A 27,622-nucleotide genomic window follows, 5' to 3' on the forward strand; every position below is an offset into this window, starting at 1 on the left:
GGCTGTATGGTCTTCTCCTGCTCCTATTTCTTATGTTTTTATGTTCCTCTGGGCTCTCCATTTTGGCTGGAGCTCCCGCTAAAACGCTCCACTCAGTTGAGTCCTAAAATGGCAAGTGGGGTCTTATATATGGCCTAGGTCCCTCGATTGGCTTGTTTATAGGGCCTACCACATGACTCAGGCGGGTGCTCCTGACTCCCAGCGAGGGGCTCTTGGACAGATAGCATCGGCCACATCGTCAGTGGGAAGGGGAAGGGTCAATCCCCATCTTTAGCAGTGGTGAATCAAGAGCCCCCTTTGCCACTCCGTTACCTCCAGGCAGGAGGCCTCACAATCTCACTCCCCCCACCCCCACCCCCAGTCGGGCGTTTCAGACCAGAAACAAGAAATATTCCACCGGGGTCCATCCGAGGGGGACCCTGATTCAGAACAATTACAGGGAACTTTACCACCGCAGAAAATATAGGACACTGCCCGTTTTCTCAAAAATCTTGCCATCTGCTCCTTTAGTTTCCATGGTTACTGGAAATCCCAATGATCAGACATGATTGGAGGAATTTCTCATCCATGTCCATTTGTGCACTGGGAATCCTGGTTTGTGTAATTGAAGGGAGCTTCCCAGAGGGAACAATTAAAATTGTAAGAGTATAATTATATAATTATAAGTATAAGAGCGATTTTAGAAGGAGCAATGAAGGGTCCCCACCCAAACGTTGACCTGTCCTTCTCTTTCAGATGCTGACTGACCCCCCCGCTGTCCAGTTTTAGAATGTGCAGCCGGGCGGCGTTCTTTGGGATCCTGAGTCTGACTGCTGGGTGTAGGGAGGGTGAGGAAAGAGGAGGACGACAAAAAGATAGAGAGGAAAAGAGACACAGGAGAGTGAATGAGAGTAAGAGAAGAGTCACGGACAGAGAAAGAAAGAAGACACTTCAGCTGCCTAGGCCCTAAGGTCTGGAATTCACTAAACTTGTCCGCCTCTATACCTCTCTCTCCTCCTTTAAGAAGCTCCTTAAAACCGATCTCTTTGACCAATTTTTTGGTCACTTGCTCGAATATCTCTTTATGTGGCTCGGTGTCAGATTTTGTTTGATAACACTCTTGTGGATGTCTTGGGACGTATTACTAGGAGTTAAAGGCACTATATAAATGCAAGTTGTTGTTGATACAGGAAGAGGAGGAGAAAGGGAGCAGGAGGGCTAACAAAGAAAGAGAAAAGACATGGAGAGTTACAGAGAAAATGAAAGGACCCTAGAGAGGGAACTGGGAAGTACCCTCACAAAGAGGCAATCACAGTTGCAAATGGATGCTCATGTATTTTTCCCATTGTTTTGTGCTACAAACAATACTCGAAGCACAGCAAATTCTGTAACTGGGAAAAAGTGGCTGTTTTAAAAAGAAAACATGAATATTACACCTAATTTTGTTTTGGATAACTATCTGTTTGCTTGTTCATTGAATTCAGTGCATTGGAAGTCCAAAATATAAAACATGGAGCTTGAGTTGCTCACTCGGACAGTGATATTGATGGAGATGGAGAGAAATCCTTGATCCAGATGTTGCTGGTGCGATCACGACCTGCCAATCTCAGAACTGACCCATACCCTCATACGATATGCTTCAACTCCAGCTCGTTTCCTTTTTGACTCCGGGCAGTCCTATTTTTGCCCGTCCCTTTCTAGGAGGATGAAATTAAATAAAAGAAGATGGAGAAAGGGAATGAGAAGGAAATCAATCGCCTCATCCTCGTCCTCACCAATCTCCCTGTCACAGATGCATCTGTCCATGACAGTATTGGTAGGAATGACCACAGTCCTCGTGGAGACAAAGTCCCGTCTTCACACTGAGGACGCCGTCAAACGTGTTGTGTGGCACTACCACCGTGCTAAATGGGATAATTTCAGAACAGACCTAGCAGCTCAAAACTGGGCATCCATGAGGCGCTGTGGGCCATCAGCAGCAGCAGAATTAGACCATAAGAACATTAAGAGATAGGAGCTGGAGTAGGCCATTCAGTCCCTCGAGCCTGCTCCGCCATCTAGTGAGATCATGGCTGATCTGATTTTTACCTCAACTCCACTTTCCCGCCCTTTTCTCCATATCCTTTGACTCCCTTGCTGATCAAAAATTTGTCTAACTCAGCCTTGAATGTATTCAATGACTCAGCCTCCACAGCTTTTTGGGGTAAAGAATTCCAAAGGTTCACGACCCTCTGGGAGAAAAAATTTCTCCTCATTTCCGTCTTAAATGGGCGACCCCTTATTCTGAGACTATGCCCGCTAGTTTTAGATTCCCCATGAGGGGTAACATCCTCTCAGCATCTACCCGATCGAGTCCCCTCAGAATCTTGTATGTTTCAATAAGATTTCCTCTCATTCTTCTAAACTCCAATGAGTATAGACCCAACCTGCTCAATCTTTCCTCATAACACACCCTTCCAATTGTATTCCAGCACAATCTGTAACCTTGTGGCCCGTCATATTCCTCACTCTACCATTACCAACAAGCCAGGGGATCGACCCTGGTTCAATGAGGAGTGTAGAAGAGCATGCCAGGAGCAGCACCAGGCGTACCTAAAAATGAGGTGCCAACCTGGTGAAGCTACAACACAGGACTACATGCATGCTAAACAGCAGAAGCAACATGCTATAGACAGAGCTAAGCGATCCCACAACCAATGGATCAGATCAAAGCTCTGCAGTCATGAATGGTGGTGGACAATTAAACAACTAACGGGAGGAGGAGGCTCCATAAACATCCCCATCCTCAATGAAGGCAGAGCCCAGCACATGAGTGCAAAAGACAAGGCTGAAGTGTTTGCAACAATCTTCAGCCAGAAGTGCCGAGTGGATGATTCATCTCAGCCTCCTCCCGATACCCCACCATCACAGAAGCCAGTCTTCAGCCAATTCGATTCATTCCACGTGATATCAAGAAATGGCTGAGTGCACTGGATACAGCAAAGGCTATGGGCCCCGACAACATCCCGGCTGTAGTGCTGAAGACTTGTGTTCCAGAACTAGCTAAGCTGTTCCAGTACAGCTACAACACTGGCATCTACCCGACAAAGTGGAAAATTGCCCAGGTATGTCCTGTCCACAAAAAGCAGGACAAATCCAATCCAGCCAATTACCGCCCCATCAGTTTACTCTCAATCATCAGTAAAGTGATGGAAGGTGTCATCGACAGTGCTATCAAGCGGCACTTACTCACCAATAACCTGCTCACCGATGCTCAGTTTGGGTTCCGCCGGGACGATTCGACTCCGGACCTCATTACAGCCTTGGTCCAAACATGGACAAAAGAGCTGAATTCCAGAGGTGAGGTGGGAGTGACTGCCCTTGACATCAAGGCAGCATTTGACCGAGTGTGGCACCAAGGAGCCCTAGTAAAATTGAAATCAATGGGAATTGGGGGAAAACTCTCCAGTGGCTGGAACATAAGAACATAAGAAATAGGAGCTGGAGTAGGCCATTTGGCCCCCCGAGCCTGCTCCACCATTCAACAAGATCATGGCTGATCTTCTACCTCAATGCCAATTTCCTGCACTATCCCATATTCCTTGATGCCTTTAATATCTCGAAATCTATCAATCTCTGTTTTGAATGTACTCAATGACTGAGCCTCCACAGCCCTCTGGGGTAGAGAATTCCAAAGATTCACCACCCTCTGAGTGAAGAAATTTCTCCTCATCTCAGTCCTAAATGGCCTATCCCTTATTCTGAGACTGTGACCCCTGGTTCTAGACTCCCCAGCCAGGGGAAACATCCTCCCTGCATCTACCCTGTTGAGCCCTGTAAGAATTTTGTATGTTTCAATGAGATCACCTTTCATCCTTTTAAACTCGAGAGAATACAGGCCTAGTCTACTCAATCTCTCCTCATATGACAATCCCGCCATCCCAGGAATCAGTCTGGTGAACCTTTGTTGCACTCCCTCTATGGCAAGTATATCATTTCTTAGGTAAGGAGACCAAAATTGTACACAATACTCCAGGTGTGGTCACACCAAGGGCCTATATAATTGCAGTAAGACATCTTTACTCCTGTACTCAAATCCTCTTGTAATAAAGGCCAACATACCATTTGCTTTCCTAATTGCTTGCTGCACCTGCATGTTTGCTTTCAGTAACTCATGTACAAGGACACCCAGGTCTCTTTGAACATCAACATTTCCCAATCTCTCACCATTTAAAAAATACTCTGCATTTCTGTTTCTCCTACCAAAATGGATAACTTCACATTTTTCCACATTATATTCCATCTGCCATGTTCTTGCCCATTCACTTAGCCTGTCTATATCCCCTTGAAGCCTCTTTGCATCCTCCTCACAACTCACATTCCTAGTTTTATGTCATCAGCAAATTTGCAAATATTACATTTTGTCCCCTCATCCAAATCACTGATATGGAGTGTGAATAGCTGGGGCCCAAGCACCGATCCCTGCAGTACCCCACTAGTCACAGTCTGCCAACCTGAAAAAGACATGTTTATTCCTACTCTCTGTTTTCTGTCTGTTAACCAATTCTCAATCCATGCCAGTATATTACCCCCAATTCCATGTGATCTAACTTTGTTCACCAACCTCCTGTGTGGGACCTTATCGAAAGCCTTCTGAAAATCCAAATACACTACATCCACTGGTTCCCCCTTATCTATTCTACTAGTCACATCCTCAAAGAACTCCAATAGGTTTGTCAAACATGATTTCCCTTTCATAAATCCATGTTGACTTTGCCAAATCCTATTATTATTTTCTAAGTGTCCTGTTATCACATATTTTATAATAGATTCTAGCATTTTCCCTACTACTGTTATCAGGCTAACAGGTCTGTAGTTCCCTGTTTTCTCTCTCCCTCCTTTCTTAAATAGTGGTGATGATGTGGAGATGCCGGTGATGGACTGGGGTTGACAATTGTAAACAATTTTACAACACCAAGTTATAGTCCAACAATTTTATTTGAAAATCACAAGCTTTCGGAGGCTTCCTCCTTCCTCAGGTGAATGTCAAGAAATCCTCGACACTTTCGCATTTATAAATCACAGAACAATACCTGGTGATTACAGAAGTCTTTCCAACTGCCCGTTGCCAAGGCAATCAAAGTGTTCAGACAGAGAGGTGTTACCTACAGGGCCACCGAATATACAAACAACCAAAAAAATAAATTAAAAAAAAGTAAATAAAAACAGAGTATGGAGGCAGAAACAAAGAAAAGAAACATCCGGAAGGAAGAGAAAGACAGCAAATGACCCGTTATATTAAAAACAGATAACTTTTGTTCGCTGGTGAGGTTACGTGTAGCGTGACATGAACCCAAGATTCCGGTTGAGGCCGTCCTCATGGGTGCGGAACTTGGCTATCAATTTCTGCTCGACGATTTTGCGTTGTCGTGTATCTCGAAGGCCGCCTTGGAGTACGCTTACCCGAAGGTCGGTGGCTGAACGTCCTTGACTGCTGAAGTGTTCCCCGACTGAGAGGGAACCCTCCTGTCTGGCGATTGTTGCGCGGTGTCCGTTCATCCGTTGTCGCAGCGTCTGCATGGTCTCGCCAATGTACCATGCTCTGGGGCATCCTTTCCTGCAACGTATGAGGTAGACAACGTTGGCCGAGTCACAGGAGTATGAACCATGCACCTGGTGGGTGGTGTCCTCTCGTGTGATGGTGGTATCTGTGTCGATGATCTGGCATGTCTTGCAGAGGTTACCGTGGCAGGGTTGTGTGGTGTCGTGGACGCTGTTCTCCTGAAAGCTGGGTAATTTGCTGCGAACGATGGTCTGTTTGAGGTTGGGTGGCTGTTTAAAGGCGAGTAGTGGAGGTGTGGGGATGGCCATAGCGAGGTGTTCGTCGTCATTGATGACATGTTGAAGGCTGCGGAGAACATGGCGTAGTTTCTCCGCTCCGGGGAAGTACTGGACGACGAAGGGTACTCTGTTGGTTGCGTCCCGTGTTAGTCTTCTGAGGAGGTCTATGCGATTTTTCGCTGTGGCCCATCGGAACTGTCGATCGATGAGTCGAGCGTCATATCCCGTTCTTACTAGGGTGTCTTTCAGCGTCTGTAGGTGTCCATCGCGTTCCTCCTCGTCTGAGCAGACCCTGTGTATTCGCAGGGCCTGTCCATAGGGGATGGCCTCTTTGACGTGGTTAGGGTGGAAGCTGGAAAAGTGGAGCATCGTGAGGTTGTCCGTGGGCTTGCGGTAGAGTAAGGGGCTGAGGTGCCCGTCTTTGATGGAGATTTGTGTGTCCAAGAAAGAAACCGATTCTGAGGAGTAGTCCATGGTGAGTTTGATGGTGGGATGGAACTTGTTGATGTTATCGTGTAGTCTCTTTAGTGATTCTTCGCCGTGGGTCCATAGAAAGAAAATGTCGTCGATGTATCTGGTGTATAGCGTTGGTTGGAGGTCCTGTGCAGTGAAGAAGTCACGCTCGAACTTGTGCATGAAAATGTTGGCGTATTGGGGTACGAGTTTGGTCGCCATGGCTGTTCCGTGTGTTTGGGTAAAGAACTGGTTATCGAAGGTGAAGACATTGTGATCCAGGATGAAGCGGATGAGTTGTAGGATGGTGTCTGGAGATTGGCTGTTGTTGGTGTTGAGTATTGATGCTGTCGCAGCGATGCCGTCATTGTGGGGGATACTGGTGTAGAGTGCCGAGACGTCCATCGTGGTGAGAAGTGTTCCTGGTTCAACTGGTCCGTGGGTACTGAGTTTTTCTAGGAAGTCTGTAGTGTCACGACAGAAGCCGGGGGTTCCCTGTACGATGGGTTTCAGGATGCCCTCGATGTATCCAGAGAGGTTCTCACACAGGGTTCCGTTGCCTGATACGATAGGACGTCCGGGTGTGTTGGCTTTGTGTATCTTTGGGAGGCAGTAGAAGTCTCCCACGCTGGGAGTACGTGGGATGAGAGCGCGTAGGATGCTTTGAAGATCTGGATCGAAGGTCTTGATCAGTTTGTTGAGCTGGTGGGTGTGTTCTTTGGTCGGATCTGCGGGTAACCGCCTGTAGTGTTCCTGGTTGTCCAGTTTTCGGTATGCTTCACTGCAATCGTCCGTTCTGTTCTGTATGACGATGGCTCCTCCTTTGTCCGCTGGTTTGATGACGATGTTGCGGTTGGTCTTGAGAGCGTTGAATGGTGGGGTTACATTTGCTACCCTCCAATCTGCAGGAACCATTCCAGAATCTATAGAATTTTGGAAAATGACAACCAATGCATTCACTATCACTATAGCCACCTCTTTCAAAACCGTGGGATGTAGATCATCAGGTCCTTGGGATTTATCGACTTTCAGTCCCATTAATTTCTCCAGTACTATTTTTTTACTAATTCTAATTTCCTTCAGTTCCTCATTCTCGCCAGACCCTTGGTTCAGAATCAGTTTCTTTCTTGGACACACGAATCTCCATCAAAGACGGGCACCTCAGCACCTCACTCTACCGCAAGCCCACGGACAACCTCACGATGCTCCACTTATCCAGCTTCCACCCTAAACACGTCAAAGAGGCCATCCCCTATGGACAGGCTCTACGAATACACAGGATCTGCTCAGACGAGGAGGAACGCGATGGACACCTACAGACGCTGAAAGACGCCCTCGTAAGAACGGGATATGACGCTCGACTTGTCGATCGACAGTTCCGACAGGCCACAGCGAAAAATCGCATAGACCTCCTCAGAAGACAAACACGGGACGCAACCAACAGAGTACCCTTCGTCATCCAGTACTTCCCCGGAGCGGAGAAACTACGCCATGTTCTCCGCAGCCTTCAATATGTCATCGATGACGACGAACACCTCGCTAAGGCCATCCCCACACCTCCACTACTCGCCTTTAAACAGCCACCCAACCTCAAACAGACCATCGTTCGCAGCAAATTACCCAGCTTTCAGGAGAACAGCGTCCATGACACCACACAACCCTGCCACGGCAACCTCTGCAAGACATGCCAGATCATCGACACAAATACCACCATCACACGAGAGGACACCACCCACCAGGTACATGGTTCATACTCCTGTGACTCGGCCAACGTTGTCTACCTCATATGTTGCAGGAAAGGATGCCCCGGAGCATGGTACATTGGCGAGACCATGCAGACACTGCGACAACGGATGAACGGACACCGCGCAACAATCGCCAGACAGGAGGGTTCCCTCCCAGTCGGGGAACACTTTAGCAGTCAAGGACATTCAGCCACCAATCTTCGGGTAAGCGTTCTCCAAGGCGGCCTTCGAGACACACGACAACGCAAAATCGTCGAACAGAAATTGATAGCCAAGTTCCGCACCCATGAGGACGGCCTCAACCGGGATCTTGGGTTCATGTCACGCTACACGTAACCCCACCAGCGAAAAAAAGTTATCTGTTTTTAATATAACGGGTCATTCTCTGTCTTTCTCTTCCTCTCGAATGTTTCTCTCTCTCTCTCTGTCTGTCTTTTGTTCTGGCCGTTTGTATATTCGGTGGTCCTGTATGTAACATCTCTCTGTCTGAACACTTTGATTGCCTTGACAACGGGCAGTTGGAAAGATTATCTGTAATCACCAGGTATTGTTCTCTGACTATAAATGTGGTAACATTCAAGGAATCCCACACTTCACCTGACGAAGGAGAAAGCCTCCGAAAGCTTGTGATTTTCAAATAAAACCGTTGGACTATAACCTGGTGTTGTAAGATTCCTTACATTTGTCAATCCCAGTCCATCACCGGCATCTCCACATCATCTCTAGTATTTCTGGGAGGTTTTTTGTGTCTTCTTCCGTGAAGACAGACACAAAGTATTTGTTTAATTTTTCTGCCATTTCCTTATTCCCCATTATAAATTCTCCCGTCTCTGTCTGTAAGGGAGTCATACCTAGCACAAAGGAAGATGGTAGTGGTTGTTGGAGGCCAATCAGCTCAGCCCCAGGACATCGCTGCAGGAGTTCCTCAGAGCAATGTCCTAGGCCCAACCATCTTCAGCTGCTTCATCAGTGACCTTCCCTCTATCATAAGGTCAGAAATGGTGATGTTAGCTGATGATTGCACAGTTTAAGTTCCATTCACAACCCCTCAGATAATGAAGCAGTCCGAGCCTGCATGCAGCAAGACCTGGACAACATCCAGGCTTGGGCTCATAAGTGGCAAGTAACATTTGCTCCAGACAAGTGCCAGGCAATGACCATCTCCAACAAGAGAGAGTCTAAACATTCAACAGCATTACCATTGCCGAATCCCCCACCATCAACATCCTGGGGATCACTCCACTTGCCTGGATGAGTGCAGCTCCAACAACACTCAAGAAGCTCAACGCCATCTAGGACAAAGCAGCCTGCTTGATTGGCACCCCATCCACCACCCTAAACATTCACTCCCTTCACCACCGGTGCATCGTAGCTGCAGTGTGTACCATCCACAGGATGCACTGAAGGCTTCTTCAACAGCAAATCGCAAACCCGCGACCTCTACCACCTAGAAGGACAAGAGCAGCAGGCACATGGGAACAACACCACCTGCACGTTCCCCTCCAAGTCACACACCATCCCGACTTGGAAATACATCGCCGTTCCTTCATCGTCGCTGGGTCAAAATCCTGGAACTCCCTTCCTAACAGCACTGTGGGAGAACCTTCATCACACGGACTGCAACGATTCAAGAAGGCGGCTCACCACCACCTTCTCAAGGTCAACTCGGGGTAGGCAATAAATGCTGGTGTCGCCAGCGTCGCCCACATCCCATGAATGAATAAAAAAAAACAGCAGAAAGAGATGTTGGGAATGAGTCCAGCGCTGCCCACTTACCAACCTTCCTTGAAATGGATGAGAACTGTGTGGACAATGTGGAGTGCACCATCTTCAGACCGCTCCTAAAGGCAGGTAGGTATTTGGTGCTTCAGGAAACTGCACATTAGAAATTTGACCTGTCACCTGTCCAGTCCACTGGAGATTTCATTCTGTGCATGTCGGATGTTACTGTAGCAGTGTTTACCTTTCTAAGAATTGGGGCCAACTCAACTCCACTACACCATCTTACATAGAATTACATGGAAATTACAGCACAGAAACAGGCCATTCGACCCAACTGGTCTATGCTCCACACGAACCTACTCTCACCCCTCTTCATCTAACCCTATCAGCATATCCTTCTATGCCTTTCCTCCCTTGTGTGTATATCTACTTTCCCCTAAATGCATCTATGTTCTTCATTAAGAACACCCCAAACGCCGACACATTACTGGTCCCTTGGGTTTAGTTATTATCTGTGTGGAATGGAGAGTGGGGGAGGGTTCCCCAGGAAACAGCTCTGGGAATCCATTATTTCACATTACCTGAGCAGAGGCTGCGGAAAGCTGAGAGGTGCCACGAGGGCCTCACAGGTCAGCTGGCTCAGGTAATGCCACCTGTCGCTCTCAGATAGCTTCACAGGTCGTCTTGTGCCAGCGATCCCCGTCCCTTTTGTTCACCCCTCCCTGACGGCAGTGCTGCCATTTCAGATCTCCCTTTCAGAACCATCTGTGGCTAATTCTGAAGAAGGTGTCACTTGTCCAACTCCACAACCGTTCTAATCCTCTACCTTTATCAATCAGGTGGCGTCAATTAATTTTTAATTTATTAAGCCATCTTGTGAATTAAAAGAAACACGCTCCTGGATTTTACGCCAAGATTCAGCATTTAAGGGTCAAGTGCTACAAGGGGTTGGACAGCAGGATCTACCCGACCCCAACAATGTCCGTTAACACCAATTGAGGACTGAGGAGTCCTTACTGTACCAGTGAAGAGTTTCCGCTTCTTACTCCAGCTGTGTTTGTGGCTTACTTGGAGTTGACTACTTTGATTTCATGAATCCACGCAGACTATGATCAAAGCTGACCAGAATCACTTCCCTGGGGAACTTTCCTGCTGTAAGGGAAAGACACATCTCCACAGTCTCAGCCGGATTCAGTCACGGATGCCAGGAATTTTCGAGCCCAGCGGAACATCCACCAGTAGCATCCACTGTAAAGGTGGATATTCCTGTGGATTCTCAGATGGCGAGTCTTCTGCCTCAGATCACCTGACAAAGCTTCAGCTTCACAATGCCTCGGAGTCACAAATAATCCATTTGAGCAAGACTTCCCTTCTCATGCAAACCATCTTTGGTGCTCATTAGTGCAGATAAACTTCACCAAGCTCAAAGTCGTGGACCTAGAAATTCAGCCGTGCACCGCCCGTTTCTCAGGCGCCAATCGGCCTCCTAGGCCTCCAATGTGGCTGGCAGGAATCGCACGCTCATTCGGAGTCGGAAGTGTGCCGCCCGCCATGTTGGTAAAGGCCACAAAATCGGCATTTGCAAATCAGGGGCCTAAGACCTGTTTGGAGCCCCCTCTGTAAGATTAGTTTGCCCTGAGGCAACCAGCACTGGGGCCGGCTGCATTCAGGAAAACCAGGCCTACATGCGGCCTAACAGGTGGTCCTAAAACACCACTTGTTAGGCCGCTTCCAACAAGGCAAGATTTTACATATCCTTACCTGAATATGGAGGCAGGAGGAGCAGGAGTGCTAGGCCTAACCCCACAGTCAAAGGACGCGGGCTCTGCTGGACACCAATCCCCACCCCCCCACTGATGGCTGATGTTAAGTCCCCAGTCACGCTACCTGCCACCCACCCCACCACCCCCCCCGCCCGGTGTCCACTACCTGCACCCCCACCCTCGTCACCACAACATGCCCCCCCACCCTCGTCACCACTACATGCCCCCCCGTGCCCCCCACCCCAGGTCACCACTACCTGTCCCACTGCCCCCCCACCCTGGTCACTACTACAGCCCCCACCCAGGTCACCACTACCTGCACCCCCACCCTCGTCACCACTACATGCTCCCCCTCACCCTGGTCACCACTACATGCCCCCCGACCCTGGTCACCATTTCATGCCCCCCGACCCTGGTCACCGCTACATGCCCTCCCACCCTGGTCACCACTACATGCCCCCCCACCCCAGTCAACACTACATGCCCCCCCCACCCTGGTCACGATTACTTGCCCCCCCACCATGGTCAACACTACATGCCCCCCCACCCTGGTCACCACTACACACACCCCCACCCTGTTCACCACTACATGCCCCCCACCCTGGTCAACACTACATGCCCCCCCACCCTGGTCAACACTACATGCCCCCTGACCCTGGTCACCACTACATGCCCCCCACCCTGGTCAACACTACATGCCCCCCCACCCTGTTCACCACTACATGCCCCCCACCCTGGTCAACACTACATGCCCCCCACCCTGGTCACCACTACATGCCCTTCCACCCTGGTCACCACTACATGCCCCCCCCCACCCTGGTCACCACTACATGCCCCCGACCCTGGTCAACACTACATGCCCCCCACCCTGGTCACCACTACATGCCCTTCCACCCTGGTCACCACTACATGCCCCCCCACCCTGGTCAACACTACATGCCCCCCACCCTGGTCACCACTACATGCCCCCCCCCACCCTGGTCACCACTACATGCCCCCGACCCTGATCACCACTACATGCCCCCCCCACCCTGGTCACCACTACATGTCCTCTCCACCCTGGTCACCACTACATGCCCCCCCACCCTGGTCACCACTACATGCCCCCCACCCTGGTCACCACTACATGCCCCCCCACCCTGGTCACCACTACATGCCCCCCAACCCTGATCACCACTACATGCCCCCCCACCCTGGTCACCACTACATGCCCCCCCACTCTGGTCACCACTACATGCCCCCCCCCCCACCCTGGTCACCACTACATGTCCTCCCCACCCTGGTCACCACTACATGCCCCCCCCACCCTGGTCACCACTACATGCCCCCCGACCCTGGTCACCACTACATGCCTCCCCCCCAGGTCACCACTACCTGCGTACTTGCCCCCACCCTGGTCAACCCTAACTCCCGACCCTCCTCACTGGTCACCCCCCACCTTCCACACTTACCTGATCTTCGATCGCGCTTTGCTTGCGAGCTTCTGCTCCACAGCTCACTGGCTCGATGTTAATGAGGCTCGGGGACCAATATTGGGGGCGCCTTGGGCCTTATCATTCAGGCGCAGGGAATGATCCCCTGCAAACCCCATCCGTCCAAAAATAGGCACACCCGAATTAATAAGCCATGATTTCCAGATATCTTCATCTCAAGATCCCAAACAGAGAATCTGACCTTGGATTGGGTTAGGGGTCTATCTGACCAATGGCATGGTGCAGGCACACACTCCACCATGTCAAATTACCCAAGTGTATTTTGTGTACCAACAAAAAGGGCCACTCCACCAGAATGTTTGGACTTCAGGCTCTCTGGTCCCACCTGACCAGCCCTTTAGAACATGCTCCAGTTGGCTCACCTTCAGTTAGTTGCAGGTGAATTGGACCGACACCAGTGCTCGGAGGATGCAATTCGCATTCTTTGAAGAGACTGTTGCTACATTTCAGCAGAAACAATAAGCTGTAAAGGCCATTATAAGACCTGTCACCAGCAATAAAACAACTTCCCACGCTCAAAACTGTAAGCTGAAAGTGAAGGCTTTTCAAACACACAAATGAACATTTGATTTCAGGTGGAAATGCATTTGCTTTCAACCCACCTGAGAGACAGTTTGGAAACTTCCATCTACATTTTCACAGCCACTTACTGGCACCAAGTGTCTATTCTCAGCATCGCTCGATCCATCCATGAACCTGCCAGCACCCATTGGATGGAGAATTAGTCTACGTGCCAGTGGTTGGTAGTCCATTAGTGCCCACACCGTGCTGAAGGAGGTTGTGATTAAGGATGTCCCAAAGGCTTTTAGAGGTCTCTCCCTTGGCACAGGACATGGATTTGCCAAGTTAATTGATTAGCTCCCACTATGATAGAAAGTCCGATTGAGCCAGTGTTTCTTTTCCCTTGCTGCCTTATTCTTTGTAAAGGTTCAGAACTGCTCAGGGTTATTTTCAGACTGGGAAACCTATGGCCCAGAAATTCGAGCGCCAGAATCAGCCCTCGGGTAAATGGTTACAGGGGGACAGGAGGGGGGTGGTGACTGGCAAAGGGGTGATCGGGAAGGGAGTGATCGCAGGGTTGGGGGGTGGTGATGGGGGGCTGATCACGGGAGTAGGAGCAGTGGTGATCGGGGGGAATGGTGGTGATCGGGGGGAATGGTGGTGATCGGGGAGAGTGGTGGTGGTGATCGGGGAGAGTGGTGGTGATCGGGGGGAGTGGTGGTGATCGGGGAGAGTGGTGGTGGTGATCGGGGAGAGTGGTGGTGGTGATCGGGGAGAGCGGTGGTGATCGGGGAGAGCGGTGGTTATCGGGGAGAGTGGTGGTGATCGGGGAGAGCGGTGGTTATCGGGGAGAGTGGTGGTGGTGATCGGGGGGAGTGGTGGTGATCGGGGAGAGTGGTGGTGGTGATCGGGGAGAGTGGTGGTGATCGGGGAGAGCGGTGGTGATCGGGGAGAGCGGTGGTGATCGGGGAGAGTGGTGGTGATCAGGGGGAGTGGTGGTGATCAGGGGAGAGTGGTGGTGATCGGGGAGAAGTGATGGTGATCAGGAGGAGTGGTGGTGATCGGGGGAAGTGGTGGTGATCGAGGGGGAGCGGTGGTGATCAGGGGGAGCGGTGGTGATCGGGGAGAGTGGTGGTGATCGGGGAGGAGTGGTGGTGATCGGGGGGAGTGGTGGTGATCGAGGAGAAGTGGTGGTGATCAGGGGGAGCGGTGGTGATCGGGGAGAGTGGTGGTGATCGGGGAGAAGTGGTGGTGATCAGGGGGAGCGGTGGTGATCGGGGAGAAGTGGTGGTGATCAGGGGGAGCGGTGGTGATCGGGGAGAGTGGTGGTGATCGGGGAGAGTGGTGGTGATCGGGGAGAGTGGTGGTGATCGGGGGAGCGGTGGTGATCAGGGGGAGCGGTGGTGATCGGGGTGAGTGGTGGTGATCAGGAGGAGTGGTGGTGATTGGGGGAAGTGATGGTGATCAGGGGGAGCGGTGGTGATCAGGGAGAAGTGGTGGTGATCGGGGGGGGGGGTGCGGTGGTGATCGGGGGAGTGGTGGTGATCGGGGAGAGTGGTGGTGATCGGGGGAGCGGTGGTGATCAGGGGGAGCGGTGGTGATCGGGGTGAGTGGTGGTGATCGGGGAGAGTGGTGGTGATCGGGGAGAGTGGTGGTGATCAGGGAGAAGTGGTGGTGATCGGGGAAGTGGTGGTGATCAGGGGGGAGCGGTGGTGATCGGGGTGAGTGGTGGTGATCAGGAGGAGTGGTGGTGATTGGGGGAAGTGATGGTGATCAGGGGGAGCGGTGGTGATCAGGGAGAAGTGGTGGTGATCGGGGGGGGGGGTGCGGTGGTGATCGGGGGAGTGGTGGTGACGGGGGGAGGGGTGGTGATCGAGGAGAGTGGTGGTGACGGGGGGGGAGCAGTGGTGATGGGGGGAGGGGTGGTGATCGGGGGGAGGGGTGGTGATCGAGGAGAGTGGTGGTGACGGGGGGAGGGGTGGTGACGGGGGAGGGGTGGTGATCGGGGGGAGGGGTGGTGATCGAGGAGAGTGGTGGTGACGGGGGGAGGGGTGGTGATCGGGGGGAGGGTTGGTGATCGAGGAGAGTGGTGGTGACGGGGGGAGGGGTGGTGATCGGGGGAGGGGTGGTGATCGGGGGGAGGGGTGGTGATTGAGGAGAGTGGTGGTGACGGGGGGAGGGGTGGTGATCGGGGGGAGGGGTGGTGATCGAGGAGAGTGGTGGTGACGGGGGGAGGGGTGGTGATCGGGGGGAGGGGTGGTGATCGAGGAGAGTGGTGGTGACGGGGGAGCAGTGGTGATGGGGGAGCTGTGGTGATGGGGGGAGGGGTGGTGATCGGGGGAGGGGTGGTGATCTGGGGAGGGGTGGTGATGGGGGAGCTGTGGTGATCGGGGGGAGGGGTGGTGATCGGGGGAGGGGTGGTGATCGGGGGAGGGGTGGTGATCGGGGGAGGGGTGGTGATGGGGGGCAGGGGTGGTGATGGGGGGCAGGGGTGGTGATCGGGGGGAGCGGTGGTGATGGGGGGAGGGGTGGTGATCGAGGAGAGTGGTGGTGACGGGGGGAGCGGTGGTGATCGGGGGGGAGCGGTGGTGATCGGGGGGAGTGGTGGTGATCGGGGGGAGTGGTGGTGATCGGGGGGGAGTGGTGGTGATCGGGGGGGAGTGGTGGTGATCGGGGGGAGTGGTGGTGATCGGGGGGAGTGGTGGTGATCGGGGGGAGTGGTGGTGATCGGTGGGGAGCGGTGGTGATCGGGGGGAGCGGTGGTGACGGGGGGGGAGGGGTGGTGATCGGGGGGAGTGGTGGTGATCGGGGGAGGGGTGGTGATCGGGGGAGGGGTGGTGATCGGGGGAGGGGTGGTGATCGAGGGGAGGGGTGGTGATCGGGGGGAGGGGTGGTGATCGGGGGGAGTGGTGGTGATCGGGGGGAGTGGTGGTGATCGGGGGAGGGGTGGTGATCGGGGGAGGGGTGGTGATCGGGGGAGGGGTGGTGATCGAGGGGAGGGGTGGTGATCGGGGGGAGGGGTGGTGATCGGGGGGGAGGGGTGGTGATTGGGGGGAGGGGTGGTGATCGGGGGGAGGGGTGGTGATCGGGGGAGGGGTGGTGATCGGGGGAGGGGTGGTGATCGAGGGGAGGGGTGGTGATCGGGGGGAGGGGTGGTGATCGGGGGGGAGGGGGTGGTGATCGGGGGGAGGGGTGGTGATCGGGGGGAGGGGTGGTGATCGGGGGGAGGGGTGGTGATCGGGGGGAGGGGTGGTGATTGGGGGGAGGGGTGGTGACCGGGGGGAGCGGTGGTGATCGGGGGGAAGGGTGGTGATGGGGGAGCGGTGGTGATGGGGGAGGGGTGTTGATTGGGGGGAGCGGTGGTGATGGGGGAGCGGTGGTGACGGGGGGGGGGAGGGGTGGTGATCGGGGGGAGTGGTGGTGATCGGGGGGAGTGGTGGTGATCGGGGGGAGTGGTGGTGATCGGGGGGAGCGGTGGTGATCGGGGAGTGGTGGTGATCGCGGGGAGTGGTGGTGATCGGGGGGAGTGGTGGTGATCGGGGGGGGAGCGGTGGTGACGGGGGGGGGAGGGGTGGTGATCGGGGGGGAGTGGTGGTGATCGGGGGGGAGTGGTGGTGATCGGGGGGGGAGTGGTGGTGATCGGGGGGGGAGTGGTGGTGATCGCTGGGAGTGGTGGTGATCGGGGGGGAGTGGTGGTGATCGGGGGGAGTGGTGGTGATCGCGGGGAGTGGTGGTGATCGGGGGGGAGTGGTGGTGATCGCGGGGAGCGGTGGTGATCGGGGGGGAGCGGTGGTGATCGGAGGGAGGGGTGGTGATCGGGGGGAGGGGTGGTGATGGGGGGGAGGGGTGGTGATCGGGGGGAGGGGTGGTGATGGGGGGGAGGGGTGGTGATCGTGGGGAGAGGTGGTGATCGGGGGGAGGGGTGGTGATCGGGGGGAGGTGTGGTGATCAGGGGGAGGGGTGGTGATCGGGGGGAGTGGTGGTGATCGGGGGGAGTGGTGGTGATCGGGGGGGAGCGGTGGTGATCGGGGGGAGTGGTGGTGATCGCGGGGAGTGGTGGTGATCGGCGGGGGAGTGGTGGTGATCGGGGGGGAGCGGTGGTGATCGCGGGGAGTGATGGTGATCGGGGGGAGTGGTGGTGATCGCGGGGAGTGGTGGTGATCGGGGGTCGTGGTGGTGATCGGTGGGGAGCGGTGGTGATCGGGGGGAGCGGTGGTGATCGGGGGGGAGTGGTGGTGATCGGGGGGGAGCGGTGGTGATCGGGGGGAGTGGTGGTGATCGGCGGGGAGCGGTGGTGATCGGCGGGGAGCGGTGGTGATCGGGGAGAGCGGTGGTGATCGGGGGGAGCGGTGGTGATCGGGGAGAGCGGTGGTGATCGGGGGGGAGCGGTGGTGATCGCGGGGAGTGGTGGTGATCGGGGGGAGTGGTGGTGATCGGGGGGAGCGGTGGTGATCGGGGGGGAGTGGTGGTGATCGGGGGGGAGTGGTGGTGATCGGGGGGAGTGGTGGTGATCGGGGGGAGTGGTGGTGATCGCGGGGAGTGGTGGTGATCGGGGGGGAGTGGTGGTGATCGGTGGGGAGCGGTGGTGATCGGGGGGAGCGGTGGTGACGGGGGGGGGAGGGGTGGTGATCGGGGGGAGTGGTGGTGATCGGGGGGAGTGGTGGTGATCGGGGGGGAGTGGTGGTGATCGGGGGGAGCGGTGGTGATCGGGGGGAGCGGTGGTGATCGGGGAGAGCGGTGGTGATCGGCGGGGAGTGGTGGTGATCGGGGGGAGCGGTGGTGATCGGGGGGGAGCGGTGGTGATCGGGGAGAGCGGTGATGATCGGCGGGGAGTGGTGATGTTTGACGGGGGGGAGCGGTGATGATCGGTGGGGAGCGGTGATGTTTGAGGGGGGAGCGGTGATGTTTGACGGGGGGGAGCGGTGGTGATCGGTGGGGAGCGGTGATGTTTGACGGGGGTAGTGGTGGTGATCGGTGGGGAGCGGTGGTGATCGGTGGGGAGCGGTGGTGATCGGTGGGGAGCGGTGATGTTTGAGGGGGGTAGCGGTGGCGATCGGTGGAGAGCGGTGATGTTTGACGGGGGTAGTGGTGGTGATCGGTGGGGAGCGGTGATGTTTGACGGGGGTAGTGGTGGTGAGCTGTGGGGAGCGGTGGTGAGCTGTGGGGAGCGGTGATGTTTGAGGGGGGTAGCGGTGGTGATCGGTGGAAAGCGGTGATGTTTGACGGGGGTAGTGGTGGTGATCGGTGGGGAGCGGTGATGTTTGACGGGGGGCAGCGGTGGTGAGCGGTGATGTTTGACGGGGGGGAGCGGTGGTGAGCGGTGATGTTTGAGGGGGGTAGCGGTGGTGATCGGTGGAGAGCGGTGATGTTTGACGGGGGGGAGCGGTGGTGAGCTGTGGGGAGCGGTGATGTTTGACGGGGGGGAGCGGTGGTGAGCTGTGGGGAGCGGTGATGTTTGACGGGGGGGAGCGGTGGTGAGCTGTGGGGAGCGGTGATGTTTGACGGGGGGGGAGTGGTGGTGATCGGTGGGGAGCGGTGATGTTTGACGGGGGGAGTGGTGGTGATCGGTGGGGAGCGGTGATGTTTGACGGGGGGTGTGGTGGTGATCGGTGGGGAGCGGTGGTGATCGGTGGGGAGCGGTGATGTTTGAGGGGGGAGCGGTGGTGATCGGTGGGGAGCGGTGATGTTTGAGGGGGGGTAGTGGTGGTGATCGGTGGGGAGCGGTGATGTTTGACGGGGGGGAGCGGTGGTGATCGGTGGGGAGCGGTGATGTTTGACGGGGGGTAGTGGTGGTGATCGGTGGGGAGCGGTGATGTTTGAGGGGGGAGTGGTGACGAGCTCTGGGTGGGGAGGATGCTTTGAGTGTGGTTGCACAGCACATTTTTAAAAATTTATTCTCTGGATGTGGGTGTCACTGGCAAGGCCGGCATTTATTGCCCATCCCTAGTTCCCCTTTAGAAGGTGGTGGTGAGACTTCTCTTTGTATCACTGCGGTCTCACAATGCTGTTCAGTAGGGAGTTCCACGGTTGTGACCCAGCGACGATAATGGTATGATAATATACGTCCAAGCGGGATGGTGTGCGACTTGGAGGGGAACTTGGAGGTGATCGTGTTCCCATGCACCTGCTGCCCTTGTGCTTCTAGGTCATGGCAGTCATGGGTTTGGGAGGTGCTGCTGGAGAAGCCTTGGTGCCTTAACACAGTGCACCCTGTAGAAAGTACACACTACAGCCACTGTGGTGGAGGGAGTGGATGTTTAATCTGGTGGGCAGATGCTTCCAATACAAGGAGCTGCCTCTGGCTTTCCCTAAGAGTCCCGCTATCACTGTCTCTGAAAAATGTACTAACACATTTTTATGGGTCCCAAGAAACATCTTTTACTTGAACCATAATCGGGAGAAAAGCCGGAGAGAAAACTCAGCTAGGATGCTAAGACAGTCTTGCTCCACTCTTTCTGCATGGACTTCTCTAGAAGCACTACCTAGAAGCACAAGGGCAGCAGGTGCATGGGAACACTATCACCTCCAAGTTTCCTTGCAAGTCGCACACCATCCCGGCTTGGACATATATCGTCATTCCTTCATCGTCGCTGGGTCACAATCGTGGAACTCCCTACCTAACAGCATTGTGGGATCGCAGTGATACAAAGAGAAGGCTCATCACCACCTTCTAAAGGGTAACTAGGGAGATGGGCAATAAATGCCGGCCTTGCCAGTGACGCCCATTATCCCGAGAATAAATTTTTTAAAACATGCTGTGGAGACCATGGTTGAGTTAACAGTGTAATGCAACCAAACTCAAAGCACTCCCCCCCAACCCACAGCTCACCACCGCTACCCCCCTCAAATACCACTGCTCCCCGCCGATCACCACCGCTACCCCCCGATCACCACCGCTACCCGCCTCAAACACCACCGCTCCCCGCCGATCACCACCGCTACCCCCCGATCACCACCGCTACCCCCCCTCAAACACCACCGCTCCCCGCCGATCACCACCACTACCCCCGCCGATCACCACCGCTACCCCCCTCAAACACCACCGCTCCCCGCCAATCACCACCACTACCCCCGCCGATCACCACCGCTACCCCCCCAATTACCACCGCTCCCCGCCGATCACCAACGCTCCCCCTCAATTACCACCGCTCCCCGCCAATCACCACCACTACCCCCGCCAATCACCACCACTACCCCCCTCAAATACCACTGCTCCCGCCGATCACCACCACTACCCCCGCCAATCACCACCACTACCCCCGCCAATCACCACCACTACCCCCGCCCAATCACCACCACTACCCCCCTCAAATACCACTGCTCCCCGCCAATCACCACCACTACCCCCGCCAATCACCACCACTACCCCCGCCAATCACCACCACTACCCCCCTCAAATACCACTGCTCCCCGCCGATCACCACCACTACCCCCGCCGATCACCACCGCTACCCCCCTCAAACACCACCGCTCCCCGCCAATCACCACCACTACCCCCACCGATCACCAACGCTCCCCCCTCAATTACCACCACTCCCCGCCGATCACCACCACTACAACCCTCAAACACCACCGCTCCCCACCAATCACCACCGCTACCCCCCCAATTACCACCGCTACCCCCCCAATTACTACCGCTCCCCGCCGATCACCACCACTCCCCCCTCAATTACCACCGCTCCCCACCGATCACCACAGCTACCCCCCCAATTACCACCGCAACCCCCCCAAACACCACCGCTCCCCGCCGATCACCACCGCTACCCCCCGATCACCACTGCTACCACCCCCCCAATTACCACCACTCCCCGCCGATCACCACCACTCCCCCCCTCAAACACCACCGCTCCCCACCGATCACCACAGCTACCCCCCCAATTACCACCGCTACCCCCCTCAAACACCACCGCTCCCCGCCGATCACCACCGCTACCCCCTCAATTACCACCACTCCCCGCCGATCACCACCGCTACCCCCCGATCACCACTGCTACCCCCCAATCACCACTGCTACCCCCCCCAATTACCACCACTCCCCGCCGATCACCACCACTACCCCCCGATCACCACCGCTACCCCCCGATCACCACTGCTACCCCCCCCAATTACCACCACTCCCCGCCGATCACCACCGCTACCCCCCTCAAACACCACCACTCCCCACCGATCACCACCGCTACCCCCCTCAAACACCACCACTCCCCACCGATCACCACCGCTACCCCCCTCAAACACCACCACTCCCCACCGATCACCACCGCTACCCCCCTCAAACACCACCACTCCCCGCCGATCACCACCGCTACCCCCCCAATTACCACCGCTACCCCCCCAATTACTACCGCTACCCCCCGATCACCACCGCTAACCCCCTCCTGATCGCCCCAGCCCGCAACTTCTGCTCTTCTGACCACTGCCTGTCCCCTGCTCTACCAGAAGAACTATAAAGTACAGATAGTTTATTGTTAGCGGATTTCTCCTATTACTGTCACAACTATGGGTTGTTAATCCATCAACAATAATTTCCGCTTGATTCTAGCCCGAGTGGATATAAAAGCAAGTTTAATAGATTGACTTACAACAGAGTTGCACTGCAGCTGTCTTCAACATTACATTCAACTGTATTATAGTTATAATACAACTGGCTACAGATTACATTAAATGACAAGCAACCAATACAACCTGATCTGGTTCCGACCATCCTCTTGAGAGCTCTAACTTTTGGGAGGGAGCACGCCCTACCTTTATACTATTCAGTGATTTTGTTCTGTACGTAAGCACTGCTGGTCTTACCTCATGGTCATAAGTCCTTCCACCGTGCTGACGCCATGTTAGCAACTCAAGATAAGCTGTTTTATATAACATAACTAATGACCTCAACCTCCATCTCTGTCTAGAAGCTGTTATGTTCCTCTGAGGAATGCGTACGTCCTTCTTATCTAAGTACAGCCCCCCCCTCAATTCGGCCTTACAACGGCCCCATCAATGTGAGTTTGACAGTAACCACATCTCTTGTTTTGGTGTAAACCATCTTCTGACATTAATGTTATCTATTCAATGGTCTCCCTGATGTTCTGCTGTGTGAGCTGTCCTTGTTCTCACAGAGATGCTGAACTTTTGCCCTCCTATTTTCAATGCTTGTTTTAAACCATATTCTTACATCTCCCTCCTCTTGAAACTGAGTTGAACCACCCTGGTTCAATTATAGAATCTAGAAATGCGCCATCTCTTGACCTTTGGGTGTTTATAATCCTGAAGTGTCAGCATGCTCTGTCTCTTACAAACTGTTGTTCCTACGTGCACCGAGACACGACTTCGTCCCCCTCCTATTAACACCACCCTCTTGCTAGATGTTTGCGAGTTTTACACGAGCTATGTGAGATGGGACATTGACCGTGCTTGGCTCCTGGTTCCACCCAGGTTCAATTTTCACTTTATCCCTCAACTATCATTTTGGTCTTGCCTAAGATCATCTTGAGTTTACATAAGCACACACAAACATATACATATTGCTTCTAAGCTTAATTTGGTTAATACAGAAACCTACAGTGTATCATAACATCAAGAAATCATGGACTTAAACGATTCTCCAGCTCTCCTTTTACTAATATCCATCTTGTCTTTTGCTAAGTATTATTTCTCCCTAGCCCAATTTCATTGTTAACTGAAAGAACCTAACCCTGAATTTTGGAAATCCAAATCTCTATGTCCCTCTTTACTTTCATTTCAATCCCTCTGACTGGTACCAGTGTTTCCTGATTGTTTCATTAATTAGTTGGTTTCTCTTTGGAGCATGTGTCAGTGCCCTGTTGAAAAGATTTTCTCACTCTCCTGAGTCACATTAGCCATTTCATGTCGTGCTGTTGTCAAGTAACTGAGCATGTCTGAGACCCGTTCTTCAGTGCATCTTCATCACGCATTTCCGCATACTAGTTGCCCCACACGCAACATGTGTTTCCATGGCACACGTCATATGTCCAGTAAGATTCAATCCTGTAAGAGCAACTACTCTGGTTTAAAGAGTGGTCCCAATAGCTCACCAGGCCGTAGGCCTTTGTAATCAGGTCCTTCATCCTGGTCTCCATTTCCAATTGATGGCAGCATGCATTTGTATTTTTTATGTCCACTGCAGCCAATCTTGGGCATTCAGGTTATCTTATCGAAAGGTCGGAGGTAGGGGGGTGGGTGTCTGGAGGTCTTTTCTTATCTCCCCCTGCATGGTTCTGATGTCTCAGGTAGTGGCCAAGCTATCAAATGCAGTTTTCTCATTCTTCAGTATAGGCAAGGACACAAATATCCCCAAGGGAAAGCTCTCAATTAACTATTCTCAACGACACTTTCCTGATTTTCACTGGATGGTACATTTATACCAGATTGATATCTTTTAGTAAATCATGCCCAGGTTTATATTATTTATTTATTCAATATCACCCAGGGCAATGACTTTGGAGAAATTCCCATTTGGTGGTGTAATTTCCGTGTTTCTATCATATATTCTCAATCACTTCCTCTCATCCAATTTTACACATCCCATTATATTATCATTTCATCTCATTCATGGGCCCTGGAGGAACTTTACTGTAAAAAACAATATTTACAGTCTGGTCCAATATCTCAATACATTTTTTTGTTTATTTTACTTAAATTCTTCTCGGGCTGTTTTTCATTATCACTATTCCAGAGATCAGGACTTGTCAATGTATCATTTTATTCCCCCACAAAATACTTTCTTCCTTGATACACAGCATTGGATAGGAACCATTTAGACTGGACTCCTTATATTTTAAAATATAATTTGATTATCCCCTTAAACTATAGGTAAATTTTCCCTTCTCGAGTGCTTGAACATCAACTCATATCAATTTATCTTATCAAATCCAATTTCAGAAACAAATTATGTCCAGGCTTTGTGGTTTTACGATAGAGACAGAAGTGCTTGTAATCACTTTTGGCAAAACATTTTTAAAAGAGGAAAAGCAACTTGGTTAAGGCTGATGATTGCTTTTCCTTCTCTACGTAATTTTGAATTTTTGGTAGGAACATAGGAACAGGAGTAGGCCATTCAGCCCCTCGTGCCTGCTCCACCATTTGATAAGATCATGGCTGATCTGTGATCTAACTCCATATACCTGCCTTTGGCCCATATCTCTTAATACCTTTGGTTGCCAAAATGTTATCTATCTCAAATTTAAATTTAGCAATTGAGCTAGTATCAATTGCCGTTTGCAGAAGAGAGTTCCAAGCTTCTACCACCCTTTGTGTGTAGAAATGTTTTCTAATCTCACTCCTGAAAGGTCTGGCTCTAATTTTTAGACTGTGCCCCCTACTCCTTAAGTCTTAGTCCAAAACATCACCATGCTGTGACATTTCATATCTGCTGATGTCTGCAGATAAGACCTTAAACTCTTAACACTACTGGATGTTCCTGCACCAACATTTCTCCAGCAAAGATTGCTCTGCAACTTTGAGAAGCCATTTTTATGTCAAATAGCTACTCTTGGTAATCCTGCACCATCATCACTCATGCGATCCCAAAAACCATAGTCCCCTGTTTTAAAAAGAAACACAGAAAATCCATTGTGGTTCTTTTTGAGAGCCCAAGGGGTTAAAAACAACAAACGATTCATTAACTTTCTTCTGTCACCCTTTGTCCCGGGACCAGAGAGGACTCCACGCACATTTCCGTGAATTAATCTAATTACCTCACTCCGGGAGGAATAGCCAGCAAAGGGAGCACAAAATTATGCCCAATATTTCCTTCTATCACATGGGGAAATATCCACTTACATTAAGAAACGTATTCTAAATAAATGCAAAGGTCATTGCTTGGTGAATTAAAAACAGATGTCGTGTCCTTAGAAAAGGTTAATATCTTAGCAGAAATATAAATAACTCACACAGCGTGCGTCAACGCAGCGTTCACATACATTTTTTTTTAAACTTTCATGTCAGGGAAGATAATATTTCAGTTCGTTCATCTTATTTTTAGTTAGTCCAACATTTCCTGATTGTTGTCATAGAGACAGAGTCATAGAGAAAGTTTCATTTCGACCACTTTCAATTGAAGGACACTTTAGCCTTCACAGCTAAACAAAATCTTGGTAACATTACACAAAAGAGAACACAAAGCAAACATTGCGAAATGAAAGCACTAACACAGGCTTTTAAAACAAAGAATACATTCCACAGCTAGTAACACTCTACTGATTTTTACATAATTTCTTTACAGCCTCTGTCTGCTGTGAAAGGACTCATTTTAACTCCTCGTTCTCCTGCACAATTTATTTCCCTCTTCTCTTTTGCCGAGAACATAAACTACCCATAGCTCACCATAGTTATCTCTTTCACTCTCTCTCTCTCTCTGTCTTTGTCTCTCCATCTCTCTCTTTGTCTATCTCTCTCTGTCTCTCCAACTCTCTCTCTCACTCTCTTTCTCTGTCTCTGGCTCTCTGTCTCTCTCTGTCTGTGTCTGTGTCTCTCTCTCTCTGTCTCTCAACACTAGTTATTTTTTAACCTTAAAAACACAGGCCCACCCAGGGATGCCATTTGTTAGCGGATTTCTCCCTATACTGTCGCAACTATGGGTTGTTAATCCATCAACAATAACTTCCACTTAATTCTAGCCCAAGTGATTATAAAATAGCATGTTTAATAGATTGATTTACAACAGAGTTGCACCGAAGCTGACTTCAACATTACATTCACACCAGACAAGTGCCAGGCAATGACGATCTCCAACAAGAGAGAGTCTAACCACCTCCCCTCGACATTCAGCAGCATTACGATCGCTGAATCCCCCAACATCAACATCCTGGGGGTCACCATTGACCAGAAACTTAACTGGACCAGCCACATAAATACTATGGCCACAAGAACAGGCCAGAGGCTGGGTATTCTGCAGCGAGTGACTCACCTCCTGACTCCCCAAAGCCTTTCCACCATCTACAAGGCACAAGTCAGGAGTGTGATGGAATACTCTCCACTTGCCTGGATGAGTGCAGCTCCAACAACACTCAAGAAGCTCGACACCATCCAGGATAAAGCAGCCCGCTTGATTGGCACCCCATCCACCACCCTAAACATTCATTCCCTTCACACGCACCGTGGCTGCAGTGTGTACCATCCACAGGATGCACTGCAGCAACTCACCAAGGCTTCTTCAACAGCACCTCCCAAACATGCGACCTCTACCACCTAGAAGGACAAAGGCAGGAGGCACATGGGAACAACACCACTTGCACATTCCCCTTCAAGTCACACACCATCCCGACTTGAAAATATATCGCGTTTCTTCATCGTCTCAGAGTCAAGATTCTGGAACTCCCTACCTAACAGCACTGTGGGAGAACCGTCACCACACGGACTGCAGCGGTTCAAGAAGGCGGCTCACCACCACCTTCTCAAGGGCAATTAGAGATGGGTAATAAATACTGGCCTTGCCAACGACGCCCACATCCCATAAACTACAACAGGCTACAGATTACATTAAATGACAAGCAATCAATACAACCTGATCTGGTTCCGACCATCCTCTTGAGAGCTCTAACTCTTGGGAGGGAGCACGCCCTACCTTTATACTATTCAGTGATTTTGTTCTGTACGTAAGCACCGCTGGTCTTACCTCATGGTCATAAGTCCTTCCACCGTGCTGACGCCATGTTAGGAACACAAAATAAGCTGTTTTATATAACATAGCTAATGACCTCAACCTCCATCTCTGTCTACAAGCTGTTATGTTCCTCTGAGGAATGCGTACGTCCTTCTTATCTAAGTACAGCCCCCCTTATTCGGCCTTGCACAGCCCCACCAATGTCGGTTTCATAGCAACCACATCTCTTGTTTTGGTGTAAACCATCTTCTGACATTAATGTTATCTATTCGATGGTCTCCCTGATGTTCTGCTGTGTGAGCTGTCCTTGTTCTCACAGAGATGCTGAACTTTTGCCCTCCAATTTTCTATGCTTGTTTTAAACCATATTCTTAGTCATGGAATTATAGAATCATAGGAAGGTTACAGCACAGAAGGAGGCTATTCAGCCCATCGAGTCCGCACGGGCTCTACGCAAATGCAATCCAGCTAGTCCCACTCCCCCACCCTATCCCCGTAGCCCTGCAAATTTTTTCCTTTCAAGTAATTATCCAGTTC

General features: G+C 52.2%; 1 long non-coding RNA gene across 2 annotated transcripts in view; it reads right to left on the bottom strand.

Annotated features, from left to right (window-relative positions):
- The window catches only part of LOC137322041 (uncharacterized), a 157,066-nt gene extending 129,856 nt beyond the window's left edge, over positions 1-27,210 (bottom strand). The window contains exon 1 of one of the 2 annotated variants that reach the window (XR_010962947.1): positions 27,098-27,210. This is a non-coding gene — a long non-coding RNA (uncharacterized lncRNA). Of the gene's footprint in view, positions 1-22,269; positions 22,376-27,097 lie in introns of those variants that run through there. The other variant, XR_010962946.1, reaches the window with a different exon arrangement.
- Positions 27,211-27,622: the final 412 nt, after the last annotated feature.

The sequence above is a fragment of the Heptranchias perlo genome, chromosome 5, assembly GCF_035084215.1.
Source record: "Heptranchias perlo isolate sHepPer1 chromosome 5, sHepPer1.hap1, whole genome shotgun sequence".
In the NCBI taxonomy this organism is placed as follows: domain Eukaryota; kingdom Metazoa; phylum Chordata; class Chondrichthyes; order Hexanchiformes; family Hexanchidae; genus Heptranchias; species Heptranchias perlo.